This window comes from Aquarana catesbeiana, linkage group LG01 (genome assembly GCF_042186555.1).
Source record: "Aquarana catesbeiana isolate 2022-GZ linkage group LG01, ASM4218655v1, whole genome shotgun sequence".
Lineage (NCBI taxonomy): Eukaryota > Metazoa > Chordata > Amphibia > Anura > Ranidae > Aquarana > Aquarana catesbeiana.
In genome coordinates, this window is record NC_133324.1 from 665,481,865 (window position 1) to 665,504,092 (window position 22,228).

Genomic DNA, 22,228 nt, shown 5'->3' on the forward strand with positions numbered 1-22,228 from the left:
AGGTAATGCATGGTCATGACAGAGTTCTAGTACTGAAACTCGTAGTTCTTCAGGTATAAAGATCCTATTCTCGTGCCACAATAACAGATCCTTAACTTGGAGTTCTGACCTAATGGAAGATCCCAACTCTGCAGAAGTCTGCTTAATCTGGGAAAGCAGGTCTCCCTGAAGCAAAAGAAAATTCCCCTGGAGAACCTGGAGAAAAAAGAGGGCCCACCTGGCTTGGCGTGGCTTCAACCTTTTTGCAGACCTCAAATACTCCAGGTTCTTATGATCTGTAAAAATTAAGACTGGATGAGCGGCACCCTCTAGCAGATAGCGCCACTCCTCCAACGCTGATTTGATAGCCAATAACTCTCTGTCACCTACATCATAATTTCTCTCTGCCGTGGACAATTTACGAGAGAAGAAGGCCACAGGATATAACAGGGCCTTAGTTCCCTGTCTTTGGGACAACACTGCCCCTACTGCAATTTCGGATGCGTCCACCTCTAGTACAAATGGCAGAGAGGAATCTGGATGTTTTAGCACGGAAGCAGAAGTAAAAAGGCCCTTGAGAGTCTCGAAAGCCTTTTGAGCCTCAGCAGACCAGTGGAAACGTGTACCCTGTTTAGTTAGCTGTGTGATGGGTGTGATGATGGCTGAAAACCCCTTAATAAATTTACGGTAAAAATTAGCGAATCCAACGAATCGCTGGATCCCCTTCTTATCTGTCGGGACTGGCCAGTCTAGCACTGCAGTGACCTTTTGAGGGTCCATCTTAATGCCCTTGCTGGAAATGATTAACCCCAAAAATGGAATACTTTCCTGTTCAAATTCACATTTCTCAGCTTTTGCATATAGACCGTGTTGTCAAAGCCGGCCCAACACACTTCTGACGTGCCTGCGATGGGATTCAAGGGAACAAGAAAAAATTTGTATGTCGTCTAAATAGACGATAACAAACAGATCTAGAAAGTCTCGTAAAACATCATGGATGAAGTACTGGAATGTAGCAGGGGCATTGCACAGACCGAACAGCATCACAAGGTATTCAAAATGTCCATAACGGGTACGAAAGGCGGTCTTCCATTCGTCTCCGTCCCTAATACGAACCAAATTGTTGGCTCCGCGGAGGTCAAGCTTAGTGAATATGGTAGCTGTCCCAAGTCTTTGGAACAACTCTGGTACCAGGGGAAGAGGGTAACGGTTCTTTGCAGTGATTTTGTTCAGCTCGCGGTAATCTACACATGGTCTGAGGGTGTTGATTTTCTTTTGTACGAAGAAGATACCTGCACCTGCTGGAGACATGGATGGACGAATGAAGCCTTTCTTTAGATTCTCATCAATATATTCTTTTAAAGCCCCTTGTTCCACTTCCGTCAAAGGAAATATTCTTCCAAAAGGTATCTCAGCACCGGGGAGTAATTCGATAGGACAGTCATAGGCCCGGTGAGGGGGTAAGACCTCTGCCCCCTGCTTGCTGAATACATCTAAGAAATCATGATATGCAGAAGGGATGGAAAGGTGTAGACTAGGATCTGTGTTCAAACAGAGCAGGATAGGGTTTTCCTGAGTTTTCTGAAGTCTACAAGACTGTTGGCAATATGGGGAAGAAAAGGTAACTTCACCTGTGATCCAATTAATGTCAGGATTGTGGGCCTGTAACCATGGCATGCCGAGGATTATGGGGAACAGAGGTGAAGTGATGATATCTAGGCGTAACAGTTCTTGATGAGAATTGGAGATGGAGAGGGGTATTGGAACAGTCTCTTGGGTAACAGGCCCAGACTTAATGGCTGTTCCATCAGCTAGATGGATGGAAAGTGCATGGGCTTTAGGCAACAGAGGTATCCGGTGTTGGGTAGCAAAAAGAGAATCCATGAAACAACTGCAAGCTCCAGAGTCAATAATGGTGGTTATTTGCAGAGTCTCTCCTGGAAGCTGTAACAGGAGAGAGAGAGCAAGGTGAGTAGTGTTCTTAACCAGAGGTGCAACATAGTCAGTGGACAGGGATAGGCACTTACGGAGTTTAAGGGGACAGTTCCCGACATAGTGCCCAGGTTCCCCACAATACAGGCACAGATTATTCACTCGACGACGTTGTCGTTCTTCCTGGGTAAGAGAAGGCCGCAGAACCCCTAATTGCATTGGCTCAGGTGGGTTAAACGTAGAGATTGGTGGTGCTGGTGACGTATGATGGGGAACTTTAGGGGTAACCCAAGTTGGGCGAGAAGTTCCCATAGCTCTCTCAGTCCTACGTTCTCTTAGACGTCGATCGATCTGGATGGTTAGATCGATCAATGCATTCAAAGTCTGTGGGGTACCCACCCTGGCCAATTCATCCTTCAGAGAGTCAGGAATTCCCATTCGAAACTGATAGCGGAGAGCCGCATCATTCCAATTTGTGTCCGCACTCCATTTTCTGAATTCCGCCACATAGTCCTCTGCAGCCCTGCGACCCTGCTGAAGGGTGTGCAAAGCCGCTTCTGCAGTCACGGACAGCTGGGGGTCATCATACAGCTGACCTAGTGCGTCAAAGAAGGTGGAGAGATTAGTCAGGGATACGTTCTTTTGCTCCAAGAGGCGGTGGGCCCAGGTTTGGGGGTCACCAGAAAGCAGAGAGATTACATAGCCCACCTTAGTAGCCTCCAGGGAAAAGGTACGTGGCTGAAGAGCAAAGAACAATTCACAGGAGTTGCGGAAAGCCCTGAATTTGAGGCGATTTCCGGAGAAACGTTCAGGCGTCGGGACCTTGGGTTCTGGAGGAAGCATCACCACTGTTGAGGAAGGCCCGACTGAAGGAGCAGGAGCGGAAGGAACTCCCTGAGCCCCAATGGGATTAGACAAGGTTAACACTCGTTCCTCCAGCCTGTTGTATCCTTGCTGTAGATTCTTGACTGCTTCAGTCAATCCTGCCAGGTGTGCACAAAGTTCCTCCATGGGAGACGTTCCCTGCTCAGACTCAGACATGGCTGTCTGCTACTGTCATGTACCTGGTAGGTTTTGAGCCCGAAGTGCAGAGAAGGACCTCCCTTACAGCTCCCACTCCTGTTCCTCTGGAATGGAGACAGAAGGCCAGGAGTGAGGAGTGGTATGGGTGCCTGGCAGGATCGACAGTCACCGGAAGTTCAGGAGTGGTGGCACCCTCTGGATCCAGAAGCTGAAGAGGAAGCTGGAATGCAGAGAGGACCCGGAGCCACAGCAGGTAAGGAAGCAGATAAGTAAGCAGGTAAGTAAGCAGGACTGGAACCAGGAACAAAGCAGCAGGTAGTAGCCTGGAACGCTGAACTGGAACCAGGAACAAAGCAGCAGGTAGTAGTCTGGAACGCTGGACTGGAACCTGGAACAAGGCAGCAGGTAGTAGACTGGAACGCTGGACTGGAACCAGGAACAAGGCAGCAGGTAGTAGACTGGAACGCTGGACTGGAACCAGGAACAAGGCAGCAGGCAGAAAGCAGGATGGTCTAACAGGAAGCCGGGTCAGATAGCAGAGTACACAGGTCAGATCAGGTTAAGGCACATGGAACGCTGTAGAGCAGACAGCGGGGATAGAGTGTGACAGGCCGGTTCAAATAGCCCCCCCGGCACTAGCGGGAGTGCGCGCGCGCATGCCCGTGCGTGACAGCACCCGTGAACGCGCGCGCATGCGCAGTGGAACCCGCGGCCGTGTCCCCCTGCGTCTGGATCGCTGATTACTGGCAGGATCTTCATGACACCGTCGGACAATCCGACCATGTGTGGGCTGTGATGGACATTTTCGGTCGAAAATCCGACGGACTTTAGATTTGAAACATGTTTCAAATCTTTCCGCAGGAAATCCGCCGGAACTCCGCCGGACCCAGTTCCTATCGGGAAGCCCATTCATCTGTATGCTGGTCTGACGGACCAAATACTATGCAAGGGCAGCTATAGCTATAGACAGGGTACTATACATCTCTTAAAAAAAGCGACAAAGGGGGAAATGTCATCCTGATGGATGACAAATTCTATGAGGTGGAAGCCAAACGACTATTAGGGGACCTAATGACGTACAGGAAACTTGATCGGGACCCTTTCCCTAAACAGACACAAACTGTTCATGGGTTTTCCAAGATAAGATGAGGTGATTGAATATAATAATGGCAAAACTGATTAATTAAACTCTTCCAGTGAGTCATATACTGCTAAAGCTAGATGATCTTACAGTATGCATTTGCCCAACATGTGTTTAACAGAACTTTAAATGAGAAAATGAGCTCCCAGAACAGGAAGAAAAACCTTGACACTAAAATCAGAGCTTTAGAGAAGAGTATGTATGTATCTGTCATTCCACAAATAATGAATGAAGACAAACTCATTTAAATGCTTACTGATGACTACTAAATATTAAAATCATACATAACATGTCTAACTAAACAGAAAGTTTATAATTATTGTGCCTGTCTTATACTTGACTAACTAACATAAATTTAGACAATTAACTTATTATAGTGGGTTGCCAGGGGATTGGAGGGTGAACGTTGAGTGTGGTCAAGCTCCTGTACGTGTTCCAGACCCTAGGCACCTGCTTAGTTTGAATAGCATATAAAATTGCAACACGCATATTAAAGTGATATTAAAAGCATTTTTTTTTAAACCAGACATGTCATGCTAACCTGCTCAGTGCAGTGATTTTACACAGAGCAGCCCAGATCCTCCTCTTCTCAGGTTCCCCGGTGGCACTCCTGGCCCCTCCCTTCTGCTGATTGGCCCCATTGCAATCCGCTTGCTATGCCACTGCTCTGTGTGTTCATTCACGCACAGAGCGCAGCTAGGCCCAACCCCCACTCTCTTCTCATTGGCTCACTGCCTGTGATTAACAGTAGCAGGAGCTAATGGCTCCCACTGTTGTCTCAGCCAATAAGGAGGAAGAGACCTGGGAGAGCTGCTGCTCTTGGGCACATCATTGGATCAAGATGGGCCTCAGGTGGGTATTAGGAGGATTGCTGCACACAGAAGGTTTTTTCACCTTCATGCATAGAATGCATGAAGGTAAAAAAAAAAAAACCTTCAGCCTTTACAACCACTTTAACCTTGCAAATTTTGCTTTTGCGGTGACAAAAGAATTGTAAACTATTTTAAATCAGTGGCCGCCCCCCTAATCCATGCGCCCAGCCCCTAATTTACATGCAGGGTACCGGACGCATGGATTCCAATGAGGTTTTTTTTTTTTTTAAGCACATGATTAGAGCCTGAGGCTCTAATTGGCTTCAAAAGAGGGTGCGCCCCGAGCCCACCCAGTTGTGTGACATTAGCAAATTAATATTCGCTAATCTCTTCCTGGTTCTCCTCCCAGCCAATCAGGAAGCGGTTCCTGAGACCCGATTGGCCAGGGAGTCTTAGGACGGGTCTCAGGACCCACCTCCTGTTCGGCTGGGAGGGGTAGCAATGCCTGTAACAGGAGGGAAGAGACAAAGTGGACAAGCAGGAGCAAGTGCTGAGAGCGGGGAGCCCAATCGTATGAGTGGGAGCCGGTGCGGAGAGCAGAGAGCACGATCGGACGAGCAGGAGCCGGTGTGGAGAGCCCAATTGGATGAGTGGGAGCCGATGCGGAGAACAGAGAGCACGATGGGACGAATGGGAGCCGGTGTGGAGAGCCCAATTGGAGGAGTGGGAGCCGATGCAGAGAACAGAGAGCACGATCGGACGAGCGGGAGCCGGTGCAGAGCAGGGAGCCGGTGCGGAGAGCAGAGGAGCAGTGTGAGTACCTACCGAGGCCACCCTTTTTTGTTGCTGCTGTCATTTTGGATAATGACACACCCTGTTTTCAGGATTCTGGAGTCGCGACGGGATGTCTTGTTTGCCGCCCCCCAAAAAAAAATATACAGCACCAGTCGCCACTGGTTTAAACTCTCTCCTACTTTTGGTAAAATGGGCAGCTCAACAGATTAACAGTACTGTTACTGATATGCAGATTTCTTCTTCCTTTTTAAAACAGCAGAAAGCCCTCATCTTGAATTCTAACCACTCTCATTTCTGTATCACAATATAATTAGCTCACCCTCTGTGGCAGTTACATGCTGACTGAAAGGGAATTGATGAACTGCTGCACTCCTCCCCAAGTCTACACTACAATAGCAATGATAGCACTTCTAGCACTCAATGGAACATCTACTTACAAAATTATTTTGCGTTACATAGCAGGAAAAAACAAAACTCATGCATTTTAGCCAATGCTGGCCTTAGTCATATCTAATCACTAAGGCCAGGATTGGCTAAAACCCATACCCTTGATTGTCATATTTCTATGTGACTAATAAAGATTTTGCCATTGAAAGTTCTGTCCAGTGTCAGCATTTTTACAAATATTCCCCTAGTTGCTGATATGCACTGACACATGACTGCTGTGGGAAGGGCAGAGGTATTTTTGATGTATACTTTACAATCGACAGCCTGATTTCTCCTTCTCTATGCTGCATGAGAAGCAACAGGATGGGGCCCAGCCACAATGGAGTAACTGGGTCTGGGGGGGACAGACAGGAACAGAGTTTTTTGATTATGCAGCACAGAGTTTTTACTAAGCTGAATGAACTGTTTATTTTTGGCAGTAAATCCTATAAATACTAGCCCAGGTTTTTTAAGGCAAAAAAAATGGGCATAAAGAACAACAATGATCAATTTATTTCAAGCAAACATTCTCCAAATTACTACTGTGTGGACTGCAAGCACAGAAGCCAGGGCCTCTCATCAAACATCAGTGCCTGACCTCACAAATGCGCTTCTGGAAAAATGGTCAAACATTCTCATAAACTTTGTGGACAGCCTTCCCAGAAGAATTTAAGCTGTTATAGCTGTAAAGGGTGGGCCAACTCAATATTGAACCCAACGAACTAAGACTATGATGCCATTAAAGTTAATTTGCGTGTAAAGGCAGGTGTACCAATACTTTTGGTAATATAGAGTATATAATCTCTTGAAAGTACTAGTCTGCGCATTTTCACCTTGTGTTCTTTTCTATACCCACTCTATACATAATAATTACTCTTCGGTTGTCCAAAACAAAGAGGGTATCAAATATCTTTTTGTGATAATTAATATTTTGAGCAGTATTCAAAGTTAACACACAACAGTGGTCATTCCTGTGGCAGACGTGATGTCAGACCCTGGCCACCTTTACCGACTTGTAACAAATGACTGGTCAAATTCACATCGCTGTCACTGATACGCAACAATGGCACTCTCAGCCTCACACTGCACAAAGATTTTGTAGTATGCGGCAAAGCAATCTCAAACCCTTATACCCCCAATCAATTGCTGCCACCAGATATTTTTTATTGTAAAATATCAAACGTTCACACAAGCAATTAGCAATGACAATTATGACTTAAAATAAACGTCTGTAATGCATACTGTCACCACAAAGAGGTATATCCATAGATTTACCTTATAGTAAATATCATAGAGACAGGGATTCTTTAGGTCCTGAATCAGTACATTAGAAACAATAGTAATGATTTTGAATACCGTTGGTACAAAGAAAATATTTACAGAAAAAAGGTATTACAAAGGAAAAAGAGGCAATAATACAATAGAAATAAAAAGAACTTAAGAATGAAAATATGTGTATTTAAGTCCAGTTCTGTGAGTTAACAAAGTCCAATCAATGAGCAAGATGGATCAGTGGCTCTCATAAGTCTTTGCTGATGTTCTTTCTTTGATAGTAAAAGAAGAGCTTCAGACTCCTGATCCCTCTTGCCTGGTCCTTGATGAGGGTGTGGACAGAATTTATAAACATATTAATATCTTTGAATACGTGCAGGTTGCATTCTGGTAACTTGAGCTCTTGTTTTTTGGGTACTTGTCTTTTAAAAAGGAACATTTTGGGTTGGCAACCTTGGTTAGAACAGATGGAAACAGTACAGACGTCACTATTACTTTTTACATTAATTCTTTCATTGTTTGGTAATTAGCAATGACAAATAACCTATTTGGCACATTCTATTTAAAAATGCATTGCCAAGTAGAAAGCTGAACAAATTCAACAGCCAAAACTGCTCCATGACTGGATGCTGCAGAGAGTTGTTCTAAGTAGTTGTGTCTGCAATAAATTTATTATTACACAGTAACGTTAATCCACACATTAACCGAATTAACATTTATTTAAAAGTTAACTATGGGCACTGTAGTATTTTATTAGGATTTGCCAGCACTCTGATGTTCATGATCCTACCACAATTAAAACTGTAAAGTTAGCTTTTCATTTGCAAATGTAAAGCATGCTCCCTGGCCCACCAGTCACCTGTGTCCATACTCCGTCCCCTTGTAGTCCAAGCTAGGGATGAGCTGAACAACCCCCAGTTTGGTTCGCACCAAAACATGCGAACAGATAAAAAATGTGAACATGCGAACACCATTAAAGACTGTGGGACACGACGTGAAAAATCAAAAGTGTTAATTAAAGGCTTACAGTTGTGCTCATAAGTTTACATACCCTGGCAGAATTTATGATTTCTTGGCCATTTTTCAGAAAATATGAATGATAACACAAAAACATTTATTTCACTCATGGTTAGTGTTTGGCTGAAGCCATTTATTATCAATCATCGGTGTTTATTAAATCATAATTACAACAGAAACTACCCAAATATCCCTGATCAAAAGTTTACATACCCCAGTTCTTAATACAGTGTATTGCCCCTTTAACATCAATGACAGCTTGAAGTCTTTTGTGGTATTTGTGGATGAGGCTCTTCTCAGATGGTAAAACTGCCCATTCCTCTTAGCAAAAAGCCTCCAGTTCCTGTAAATTCTTGTGCTATCTTGCAGGAACTGCACGTTTGGGAACTCCCCAGAGTGGCTCAATGATATTGAGGTGAGGAGACTGAGATGGCTCCTCCAGAATCTTCACTTTATTATGCTGTAGCCAATGAAAGGTTGACTTGGCCTTGTGTTTTGGATCATTGTCATGTTGGAATGTCCAAGTACATACCATGCACAGCTTCCTGGCTGATGAATGCAAATGTTCCTCCAGTATTTTTTGATAACATACTACATTCATCTTGCCTTCAATTTTGACCAAATTTCCTGTGCCTTTGTAGCTCACACATTCCCAAAACATCAGTGATCCACCTCCGTGTTTCACAGTAGGAATGTTGTACCTTTCATCATAGGCCTTGTTGATTCCTCTCCAAATGTAGCATTTATGGTTGCGGCCGAAAAGCTCAACACTGCTGAGTGGCAATCTCAATTCCTTGGATATCTTTTTATATCCCTTTCCTGTTTTATACAGTTCAACAACCTTTTCCAGCAGATCCTTTGACAATTCTTTTGCTTTCCCCATGGCTCAGAATCCAGAAATGTCAGAGCAGCACTGGATGAAAGATGCAAGGGTCTGACAGGAGTCCAGAAACTCATTGACCTTTTATACACGCACACTAATCACAAGCAAACAGATCACAGGTGAGGATGGTTACCTTTAATAGCCATTCAAACCCCTTTGTGTCAACTTGTGTGCATGTTATCAGGCCAAAATCACCAGGGTATACAAACTTTTGATCAGGGTCATTTGGATAGTTTTTGTTGTCATTATTATTTAGAAAGAGTAAACACAGTTGACTGATAATAAATTGTAAACTTATAAGCACTGTGTATGCATAGTGTTGCCATAAAAAGTGTTTGGGGACCCGGGTACTGCTCCAAGCATGTATCAATGCAAAAAAAAGTTTTTAAAATGGCCGTTTTTTCAGGAACAGTGATTTTAATAATGCTTAAAGTGAAACAATAAAAATGAAATATTCCTTTAAATGTCGTGCCTGGGGAGTCCTTTTAGTTTGTCTGTAAAGTAGCGTCTCTTTCCCGTGTTTATAACAGTACCGCAGCAAAATGACATATCTAAAGGAAAAAATGTTATTTAAAATATCATGGGATCTTACAACTGTACCTCCAGTAATGTTGTGTACCTCATCCAATGCAAAAGGTGCAGCAAAGGATCTTATGTTGGTGAAACAGGACAGAAGTTGCAAGCGAGGATGAATTTGCACAGACATACCATCAAAGAACACAAAGAAGACAGTTTATGCACACCTGTGGGACATCATTTCTCACAACCGGACCACACTATAGAAGACCTCAATGTTTTAGTTCTTAAAGGGAATTTCAGAACTATCCAGGAAAGGAAAACGTTTGGACTAAGAATGATACTTCTTTTTGACACGAAAAATAATGGCCTGAATTTAGATATTGGTCTCCTTACACATTATGCTAAAGTTTTACGACCCCTCTGTGACTAGTATCCCCCCCTGCATTCTATAGCTCTCCCTCTGTCTTATCTCACTAACTCTGCTGCTATCTTTATTACCATTGATTTGTATGTGTTTGGTTTCTTCTTTTTTTGTTTTTTCTTCTTTAACATTCTGCTTAAAAATGTGTGAATCATTACTGCTTGGACCTTGAAGAAGGGGACATACCCCGAAAGCTTGTCCTGAAAAATTGTATGTTAGTGCAAATAAAAAAAGTATCACGGACAGTACTCAATTTTCTCTGCCACAATTGCACTAATATGGCTACAATCAAATCAAGTATTTAAAATTGCTCGCGGCTGTAATGTATTGACGGATCCCGCAATAACAAAAATCATAAATCAAAAAATAATAAAAAATCATTTAAAAAAAGGCGTGGGTTCCCCCCAGTCCATTATCAGGCCCTTCGGGTCTGGTTTGGAATGGATATTGAGGGAAACTCCATGCCAAAATTTAAAAAAAAATGGCGTGGGGGTCCCCCCTGAAATCCATACCAGACCCTTATCTGAGCATGCAACCTTACAGGCTGTAGGAAAAGAGAGAGCTCTCCCTCCTGAACCATACCAGGCCACATGCCCTCAACATGGGGAGGGTGCTTGGGGGTCACCCCCAAGCACCTTGTCTCCATGTTGAATGGGGACAAGGGCCTCATCCCCGCAATCCTTGCCCGGTGGTTGTGGGGGTCTGTGGGTGGGAGGCTTATCGGAATCTGGAAGTCCCCTTTAACAAGAGGGCCCCCAGATCCTGGCACCCCCCTAGTTGAATGGGTATGGGGTACATTGTACCCCTACCAGTTCACCAAAAAAGTTAAAATGACAGCAGACAATTTTTGACAATTCCTTTATTTAAAAAACAGTGTCAATTACTGCGCCGATGGTCGCGAGAAAGAAAAAAATATCCCCATGGGAGGCGTCCCGCAGACTACAGCCTTTTTCGCGGTGACAGCTGTTATATAGCCACGGGCGGGGCCACCCAGTTACGTCACCGGGTTTTTCTGAGTTTTTTTTTTCTCTGGACCGTTTGCGCCGTAATTGAAGATGGATGTAAAACACGGGACACTTTTTTTTTTTAATAAAGGAATTTATTGTCTGCTGTCATCTTTACTTTTTTGACACTTTTTTGCTGAATGGGTAGGGGTACAATGTACCCCTACCCATTCAAATAGGGGGGGCGGGATCTGGGGGCCCCCTTGTTAAAGGGGGCTTCCAGATTCCGATAAGCCCCCCGCACCCGCAGACCCTCACCAACCACTGGGCAAGGGTTGTGGGGATGAGGCTCTCGTCCCAAAGCCCAAAGCACCCTCCCCATGTTGATGGCATGTGGCCTGGTATGGTTCAGGGGGGGCACTCTGTCATCCCCCTCCTTTTCCTGTAGCCTGCCAAGTTGCATGCTCGGATAAGGGTCTGGTATGGATTTTGGGGGGACCCCCAAGCCATTTTTTTTTATTTGGCGCGGGGTTCCCCTTAAAAGCCATACCAGACCTGAAGGGCCTGGTATGGATTTTGGGGGGCTCCCCAAGCCATTTTGTTTAACTTTTGGCGTGGGGATTTCCCTTAAAATCAATACCAGACCCGAAGGTTCCCCTTAACCACTTCAATACACTGTGTCATATAAACTACACTGCCTGCATTGACTGAATATAGAAGATACACTGAATAAATAATATAATTAATATAATATAATAAATGATATATATAATAATATATAATATAATTAATATAATTTTGCTGGGTGTTTGGTGTGGTCCTGTACCTTTAAGAAGGGATGGGCTGCCCTTCAGTCCACCTGCTCTCATTTATCCATCAGAATACATGTGCCTCCTCTGTGGGGACACTCATATTTTAGTGTTAGGACCACAGATATCAGGGTGCCGTGACGAGGCTCTGTGGCTTACGCATGCATTTGCAAATGCATGCGGACTAAACCCCTGTTTTTAACGCATACTGTTAGACAGGTTAATTTGGTTGTCTGCGAGCTGGTGGTAAGTAGGCTTGTAATTTTTTCCTGGGCATTCCCCAGGCCTTGTTTGTACACTGAATATATAGGCTACTCTGAATGCAGAATATATATATATATTTTATATATATATATATATATATATATATATATATATACACACACACACAGTATATATGTGTATATATATATATATATATATATATATATATATATGTATATATATAAAAATCAAAAATATATATCGGTAATAAATAGGTAAAGTGCAAGTATGATTAGTCCCACATTTAACTTTGTCGCTGAAAAGCACAAGGCCAATAATATCTGGTGAGTGTGCAAAAGCACGGAGTGTTGCATGGAGCACTAAAAGAGCACAGATGTTATCTGCATGGAATGACTACACTACACTCATATTCAGAACAACATAATGTGATATATGTCCTGCTTCCTCCTTTTTCAAATGAGTAGCTTGAAATGCCTTGTCCCTCCTAACCAACCAAAAGTAGAGAAAAGTTAGAAACTCATTAGAATATTATTGCCAATGCCATCTGTATTCCTACTTGGGATATATAGCCTTACTATTTGCCTCAGTGACCACTGTCACTGGGAATAAAAAATAAGGATAAATCTAAAATTTGTTTTGTCACAAATGGAGGGGAATGGATTTCCCCCTTACCTTATAGAGATGTTCTCCCTTCCTGTTGTATCCTAAGGTAGAGAAGAAAGGGGAAATGTCCCCAATGGGACAAAGTATAAAACAAAAAAAAACCTTGCCAGAGGTAACCAGGTATTAGTCTATCCAAAACCAAAAAAAAGTTTTTTTACTTATATACTTTAACATATGCCTAAACAGCTTAGTCTACTTTATTTTGTGGCGCTACTAAAAAAAATGTGACAAATAGTACATGTGCTACAAAATATGACAATTTATTTTTTATTCCACCATTATACTTTTTTCTTTTTCTAATAGTAAATATTTAAGAAGCCCCACCAAGAGTAGATGACTTTAAGACAATTTGGAAGATTCTCAAAGTTTGGACAGCTGACTGGTAGATCAGATTTAATAGAGATACAGTAAATGTAATATTAGACATTTAGGAAATAAGAAAAACACAGTCTAAAATGAGGAATAACTTAGGGTGCTTAATAGCAGCTGCAGTGGTAATCCTGTGTGCACACTTAGGTATAGATTGATGAACAGATAGTTTGATACATCTGCAGAACAAAAAGAAAAATCGTGTTTGTGACATGATAGTAAGATATCACCTAAAAGAAAGAATGTAATGAAAATGGTTTTATTTCATTCAATTTACCCTTAGGCTTCATCTGTTTTGCACAGGTGTCTGTTAGAATAAAAGATACATTTTATGTAAGCATGCAGTGTTCTTTTAATGTTATCTCGAATTCTGTTATCCACATTTTATAGGATATATTTAGGTTGTTTTGAGTTTTTTTATTAGAAGTGACTACAGACATTTTTTTGGTGGTGCTGTGCTGGGGGAGCTAAGTCGCTGACCCCGAATCCTGTTATAATAAAAGCAGACTTACCATAAGGAGAAATTTATATCAGAAAATGAAAGATGCAATTATATATAGAATTCGATTACAGTGTAATAAGGACACCGGCTGTCACTCCTTTTAAAAGCCCTGAAGCATATAGAGTATAGTGGTCAGATGTACGTAACAGTGTCCTTTACATTTCTGGTCATCAAGTGCCAAAATCAGTTCTATAATTTTTGTCAGTAGACATAAAAATAAACTATAATTGTCAACATTTGAAAACATATAAGGAGTAACACCTTGAAGGGATTAAGAAAAATGTGGTGTGCTACATGGGCACATGGGATTGAGAAGAAAAATTGGCCACCTGCCACACACTATTGGGTGCTGCCAAAAAGGTGAGTGTGACCAGTTAAGTGGGTGTTGAAAACTTATTCTGGACAGTGTATGGCTTCTAGTGTGCTACCTTTCCCCTTTTGCTTTGCTATGGTTCAGACAAAATAGGGCCATTACAAAACACTCCAGTTGAATGTGGCTAACCATTGCTAGCTACACCAGCAAATCATTGAGACATATACATCTATGTTTACAGCTGATATCTATCAAGCTACATACTGAGACAATGGGACCATTCACCTTCACTTATTCCATGTCTGCCGCCTGGCATCCCCCCTGGGGGTACCCGTGTCCGTCTTCTCCCCCTCAGCTCCCGTGCCATACTCTGGCTGCTGCCATCCATTTGGGGGTTCAGCGATGGAAACTCTGGTTTCGTTCATTGGTAAGTATTGGGCCGTTTTGCTCTGGACCATTCTGCCATTGTTCTTACGTTTACCACTGTGACACATCTTTTTGTCTATTTAGATACATCTCATCCGCATCCACCCCTGATGAGCGAGCAATGATCTTGCGAAAAGCGCGTCAGGTTTTTTGATGCGTGCATTTGTATATATTGCATTGTATAATGTTTGTATCAACTTTATTTATTGTCTTTATTATGTGCAAATCCATTGGCTGAGCTAATATGCTATATTATCCATGTATGTACATTAATTTTTATAAACATTTATACTGCTATTACTCTTGTTACTCAGTGGCTAACTGTGACCACCTCATTTAAAGTCCCAGGGCGACTGTCTCTTTTTTTGCATATGTATATAGGGATGGAGGTGTATCACTGGTGACTGCAGACCTTTTATTTTATATTTTGCTTCTATTGCTAGCTACACCAGCAATAACCCCCAGAAATAATAACCCCCTGCAAGTATCAGTCTCAACAATGATGACCTCTAGTAATAAAGCCCAGCAAATGTCAGGACCAGTTATGATAATTCCCACTAAGTGCCAGAGCCAGCAAAGACAATACCCAGCAACTGTCAGGGCAAGTAATAATTCCCATCCATAGACACCTAGTATAAACCCCAGCAATTACCCCCAGTAGTAACAACCAGCTGTATAATGAGTAGTAACAACCAGCCTAATAACCCTTCTTCCTTTCACACAGACGCACCTGAGAGTTGGTGTCTCCATCTGAGTTCTCTCCATACACTCAGGAACCCTAAGAATGGGAATCTCCATCAGGGGGTCTCAATCAGGGTACTCCTCTCTCCATATATACACACACAAACACCCCTGAGGATGGGAGTCTCCATCAGAGGATTTCTATCCGGGGGTTTACCCTCCCCCCAATCATACACGCAGGTACACATACACACTGAGAATCTGTGCTGTCAGTACCACCTCCTAGTTCATGTGTCCCAATTATAACACTGTCACCACTAAGGATGAATGGATGTGTCTAATTCAATTTGTGGGCCATTTGTCGCTTGTGTTATAAAGTCTGGAAATTGGGATTTTTATCTGAACCTCATTGAAGTCCATGAAAAGCAAATCTTGAAAATTAATTCTGGATATTTTTAATAGGCAAAAGGTGGTCAAAGGTTGTCAAACAAAGGACATGGGGAGCTGCGCACTGCCATGGTCTGCATGTATCAAATACAGAGCAGGCATTTTATTAGGTCTGTTTAGTCACCCATTTTCTCCTCCACCCTTTTCCTCCACATATTTAAGCCATTTATTTGGACTCCTAATGCAGCCTCTTCCTGCTATTCTTTAAGCGCACATAGCAGCCATAATTTTAAGTGCTGCCAATTAATCTTTTTCCTCCTCCTTCTAAAAGATGTATGTTTCAGCCATATATTTTGGACTCCTAATGTTGCATTCTCCTCTACCGCATTGCTGATTACCTGCCAAATGGCTAAGTGGAAGTGACAGAATGTTCTATCACTACTATCACCTATTTTTTCCCAGACCTCCACGGATCTCTAGTGAGGAGGAGTGTTGGGGTGCAGGCACCGAGGAGGAGGCTTGGGGATCTGCCAGTGAGAAGGGCAGGTGGTGTTGGTGGGGAGGAGAAGGAAATTTAGGGTGGCTTCAAGGGGAAAATTTCACACACCCCTTCCTCCCAATACAAGGGGAAAATCTGGGCATTTACTGCTACTATCCTAGTGGAAAGCCAAAATGTGGCAATTTGAGGAGGAGATGCAAAAAAACTCTTAACTGCATTTCCTGGTGGTAGTTGGATCCATTTTACTGGAGACATAGCTACAGGGGGTAAAACCTACGGCCATAGGCTGCCCATCTTTCCACAACACAGGGGAAAGGGCAGACAGCAGAATATGAAGAGGGGGTGATCTAGTGCCTAGGAAGAGGGGCAGGCAGCAGTAAAATGATACAATCCTACAGCCATAGACTCTCCACCTTTCCACAAATCGGAGTCTCTATCTTGTGGAGCTTACATGTGTTAACATTCCAGGCAAAGCTGCCTCTTCTGACAGTGTGGAGGAGCGGGTTAATAGTACACTGAAAAAGGTGGTCACTGACATTTCAATGGAGTTGGAAGTCTCACTCAAAGAACCCTGTGAAACACAAAATAATAATTAGCACATACAACAGAGTTATAAAGCAGCTTAATGAAGAGATTTGTCTTATTCAAGCTATCCAGTGAAAATCATTTATCCCGTATTGACCTGAAAAAACTTGCACAACGCATCAAGAAAAATTTAAATGTGGATGATTTATAGGCAACCAGTCAAGAAGACAATTAAAGGATGGAAAGGTCAGTTGAGGTGCAAACTGCTACAAAGCAGCAACATGGAGTCAGATGAATACAGTTAAAATGTCCATAGACCATTGCCTTGCTGTAAAAATGATGACTATAATGATGATGACTGCTATAAGGAATAAAACATTGTTGGAGAGAGGAAGGTCTGAAGTGCTGAGAGAACCAGACCAAAAAAGAAAAAACAGAAAGAGGATCACTGTGTGACCCCTAAAAGAAAAAAGTCCAACCACACACACCTGATATGCACCACAGCACCCTGAAAGAAGTAATTGACTTTACTGGGGTGCATGTCCACAGACACACCTGTGTAAATGACAGCTAAACAGGAATAAAATGTGAGATATATCTGAAACAGGGACAGGCAAAAGTTTGGGGGGGCTGGGAAACAAGCATAGTCAGATACAAGCTGAAGCTGGTAAACAAAGAAACAGGACCACAGGAAATAGCCTGTAATGGAGCTAGGAAATTTACCAAATGCTCAGGCAACAGGTGTTGTTCTGAGAACAGCTTAAGCATGAGCTTGATTGACAGAATGGGTAGGAGCATACTGTAGGTGGTATATTCTGATAGTGAGAGGCCAGCAGTCTTTGAAAGATTATAGAAAGGGCAGAAACCTAAGCTTTGGTACCCCTCAGAGCCAAATCCAACAAAAGACAACAAAAAAATAAACGAAAATACACTGCAATACAATTACAATATACAAAAAGCTAAGGAAGACAACACAATAAAAAAAACCTAAGGTAAGAGAATTTATAGATGACAAGCTGTGATTTGGGGGCCTGCTTCATTGACCAGGAGAAAAGGTTCTACTGTTGTATATAAGCTTTCTGGTAAAAAAAAACACTCATCGTATTCTGGGCAGTAAAGGATGCAATAGTGTCTGGCCAACCCAGCAGACAAACTTCCTGGGTTTTAGGACTTGTGACCATAAAATAATGTAGGTGGGACCAGTGAGAAAAGATATGTGGACAGGTCCAGTAAAAGCAAAGCATTTCTGCTGGCATGTTAGAACTGTGGTTACAGGCATCACTATGAATTATATACAGACATCACTGTGAATGAAATAGGAGCCCTGCTAAGAAAAGATTTGATGACTCTTGATGTCTAAAAAATAAAAACATTTATTGTCAATGTTGAAGAATGCCTTTTATTGTTTCAGGGATAAAAACATTTCCGGGATGAAAAAATCAAATCTTCGAAAAGGTTGCAAAAATAAGTTATGCCACGGTTTGACCACCACTTCGAGTTTGGATAATCTTTGAGTTCTTGCAATCTACAATTATTCTTTAGGAAATTATAGAAGGAAATCTACAGTCTGGATTGTGAAAGTTCAAAGTAGCAGTTAGTCAGGAAAAGAATGGAATATACAGTATATGCCCTGTCAAACGTCTTTTGAAAACAAAGGATATGTGGGTTTTATAAGAGCAGAAAAGATGTATCTGTTAAAACTTAGGATGTAAAGTACACTGCCAACTGCCGGAATACTGTCAGCTTTCCCTTACACTAAACTCCTACACACTAACAAAGGGATGCTTGGACAACAGCCTGTTATAGTGTGTGGACTGCAACTTTGTTTACAACCATCATTGGCAGTGACATTTATTTGCAACGCATTATGGTACACAATAAGAAGAGCTTATTCCTAGTTAAAAATAGTATTGATAAAGACATTGACAAAATAACAGTAAAAATATATACTTGTAGCACTCACCCCAAGAGGGGCCACTGAGTGTTCACAAGCACAGTTCCAAACACACCGACAAAACAGGTTCAGTTTACGGGATGTCTTTAGAATTTATTACTGAATAACTTGAAACAGGAGAGGGGTTCAGTGTACTTCAAAACAATCAATAAAAGGACAAACTTCCAGCACAAATCCTTATAGCTGCAGGCCCACATGAAAGTCTCAAACACAGGTCTTACTCACAATTTGCTTGGATCTGTGTGCCACCCACCTTCCTCAGGTGGATCCTTAGTGAGGGGGACAAAAGTTCCTTCTTCAGATCAGGACTTCAGGACAGTGCCCTCTAGCGAAAACCCATCAATAATCTTCCTTAAGCCCTCAGCTCCGCACTTGCTGAGACTCAGACTGCAATTTCATGTCTCGCTAGCTATCTCCCAGGGACAGCAACCCCAGAGGAACAGGAACCCTCCCTGAAGAGGAAAGAATACTATAGAAAGGCCTCCTCAAACATTTATTACCTCCCCAGCCACATTCTGGATGTTTCCTTCCAGGCAATGGATAGGGCATGAAAAATATTCATACTGGTCATTTGACTCCCCCTGTCCTATATTCTGAAATCTTCTTCCAGAAGAAGGTGGGAGAAATCAAACACCAAACTAAAAAACCCTGGCCAGACAACAGTAGATCACTGCTCCATGGATTACAGTGAAAAAACCCCCAAAATTTAGTCTAGCAGCCTAACTAAAGGAGGGCGCTACATACTTTTATTTAACTGGTTCCTGACCAGCTCACACAGCTATACTGCGGCAGAATGGCTCTCCTGGGCGAAATCCCGTATATATACAGCTTTGCCCAGAAGAGCCACCAGAGGGGACGTAATGCTCGTGGCCAGCGGGCACGATCGCTGCCGGCTATGCGCGATTGCATGCACGAGAGCCAGCACAGGGATTTGTGTGTGTAAACACACAAATCCCTGTGCCGTCAGAGGAGAGAAGACAGATTGTGTGTTCATACAAAGTAGGGACAGTGATCTGTCATCTCTCCTAGTTAGTCCCATCCCCACACAGTTAGAACATGCTGAGGGAACACACAGTTAACCCCTTGCTCACCCCCTAGTGTTAACCCCTTCCCTGCCAGTGACATTTATACAGTAATCAGTGTATATTTATAGCACTGATCGTTCTATAAATGTCAATGGTCCCAAAAATGTGTCAAAAGTCTCCGATCTGTCCATCGCAATACTGCTAAAAATTGCAGATCACCACCATAACTAATAAAAAAATAAAAATAAATAAAAACGCCATAAAAATGCCATAAATCTTTCTCATAGATTGTTGAGGCTATAACTTTTGCGCAAACCAATCAATATACGCTTGTTGCAATTTTTTTTACCAAAAATATGTAGAAGAATGCATATTGGCCTAAACTGAGGAAAAAAAATGTTTTTTAAAAAAAATTGGGGGATATTTATTATAGCAAAAAGTAAAAAATATTGTTTTCTTTTTTCAAAATTGTCACTCTTTTTTTGTATATAGCGCAAAAAATAAAAACCGCAGAGGTGATCAAATACCACCAAAAGAAAGCTTTATTTGTGGGAAAACAAGGATGCAAATTTTGTTTGGGTACAGCATTACATGACCGCGCAATTGTCAGTTAAAGTGACTCAGTGCCAAATTGTAAAAAGTGCTCTGGTCAGGAAGGGGGTAAAATCTTCTGGGGCTTCCATGGTTAAACATCCTAAGGGATTTTTTAATGAATTTGCAAAGTTGTGATATGAAGAGGTCTGTAATGTAAAGAGGGCAATGATGTGAAGAGGGGACTGAGGACTCTGATGTGAAGGGGGGCTACAATGTGAATGGGGGCTGTGATGTGAAGTAGGACTGTGATGTGAAGAATGGGCTGTGCTCGAAGGGGTGGTGGGATGAGAGGGGGGGGCTGCAATGTGTAGGGGAACTGTGATGTGAAGGGGAGCTGTGATGTGAAGGGTGAAGGGGTGTGTGACATGAAGGGGGGCTGAGTGAGGTTGGGATGTGAAGGGGGCTATAATGAATTATTTTAATTACAAACATGATCTTCAGAAGACTGTTAGAAGAACATTTTACTGACTAAACCTCCTTAAATTTTAATGCAATACCCCTGTTATACAATATACATGTATATATAATGGGTAAGAAACAATTAAGAAATGGTAAAAAAAAAAAAGCCATACATTATGCAAATGTCCTTCCATGGGTGGCCCTTCAACTACCCTCCCACTTGACATCCTTCGATTGAAATGTTTGGCCAAATAGTGGAGTGGCTGCATCCAATCAGAGCGCAGCCACTGTTCAGGCATGCTGACAGCCAGAGGTGGCAGCTGTCAGAATACAATAGGGGCAGTGGGAGATGCATCCATCTACTGTACATTGCATAGCATAAATGCATAAATGAAGGAATCTGTTAAAAAAAATAATTCCAGCCCACGGGCTGAACAAAAAAGATCTAAGAGTGTATGGCCAGCTTAAGCTAGCTATACACTGATCCAGCAGGGATCTGCCAGATTTTAATCAGTGTGTTGCCCCCCCCACGACTAAAAAGAATTAAAGAATAACTAAACCTAAGAACAAAAATTGAATATTGCAACTTACCTGTCTGCCTTAGATGTGGTGACTGCATTCGTTTCCATTCTTTAGGCTAAGAACATTTTTAGGAAGTACAGAAAAAAGTACATTTTGACACCAAAAATGTAGTGCCCTTGTCACTTCTTATGAGCTGAACTGAAAGAAAACAGCTTATGTTACATTTTCTATTTTTTTGTAAAGTCTAATCTTAATCTTCCTATTCCATGTAATATAGATGAACCAATGCAGACCTGTTTGCAGTCTAACCTGGGTGACAACCATGCAACAGAGGAGGAGTGAGCCTAACCACCTAACGACATACAGTGCGTTATCTGCAGGATTAGTAGGTAAAAATAAATGAAAATAGCCTAAAAAGTAATGCAGCTACCTCATCAAGGACTGGTAAAGTGCAGTGTATTTTTGAGGGTTTAAATAAACTTTAAGAAGAATCTGAACTGTATTCATAGGAAAGGTATCACAATAAATGAATGATGCAATGCAGGTTACTGTTAATGCATTTACTTCCTCACTATGTTTATGTTTTTGATGAACATTTTCTTTTCATCCACTTTTTATGAGATAGCTCTTATGGTATTATATTAGAGGGCATTCCAGGGTTTATGCTGGATTTTACTCCTTTGCTTGAGCTGGGCAGACTTCCAATGGGTATGTAAAAATATGAGAACATATCTGGACTTGGACTGAGTCACATTTTTGTCGCTAATTCTCTATTTATTACTTTTAGTAACCACTGCTCTAGGAAATTTGGGAGAAAATATTTGTATGCCAAAGACATTGTAAAGAAATCTTTATGGCAACTATATACAAAGAAGTATTCAGAAACAACATGATAGAATTCAGGAACACATTAAACAAATCCCACTCTTTGGAAAATAAAAGTTTCAGGGGGGAAAAAAAAAAGCCATGCTTAGATTTACCTTTTGATGTTGTAGGTCATGTACATTTTTGTATGTTCCGTTTAAGTACAGTTTTTAGTAATGAGACTTAGTGTCTTTATGGTCTTTGTGATTTCCTGTGTTTAATGTGATGAAATAAATAAATCAACATCTGGAGCATAAGTGTTTTGTTCTACCAGTGCAGAGTAAATAACATTCTTTCAAGTAAATCA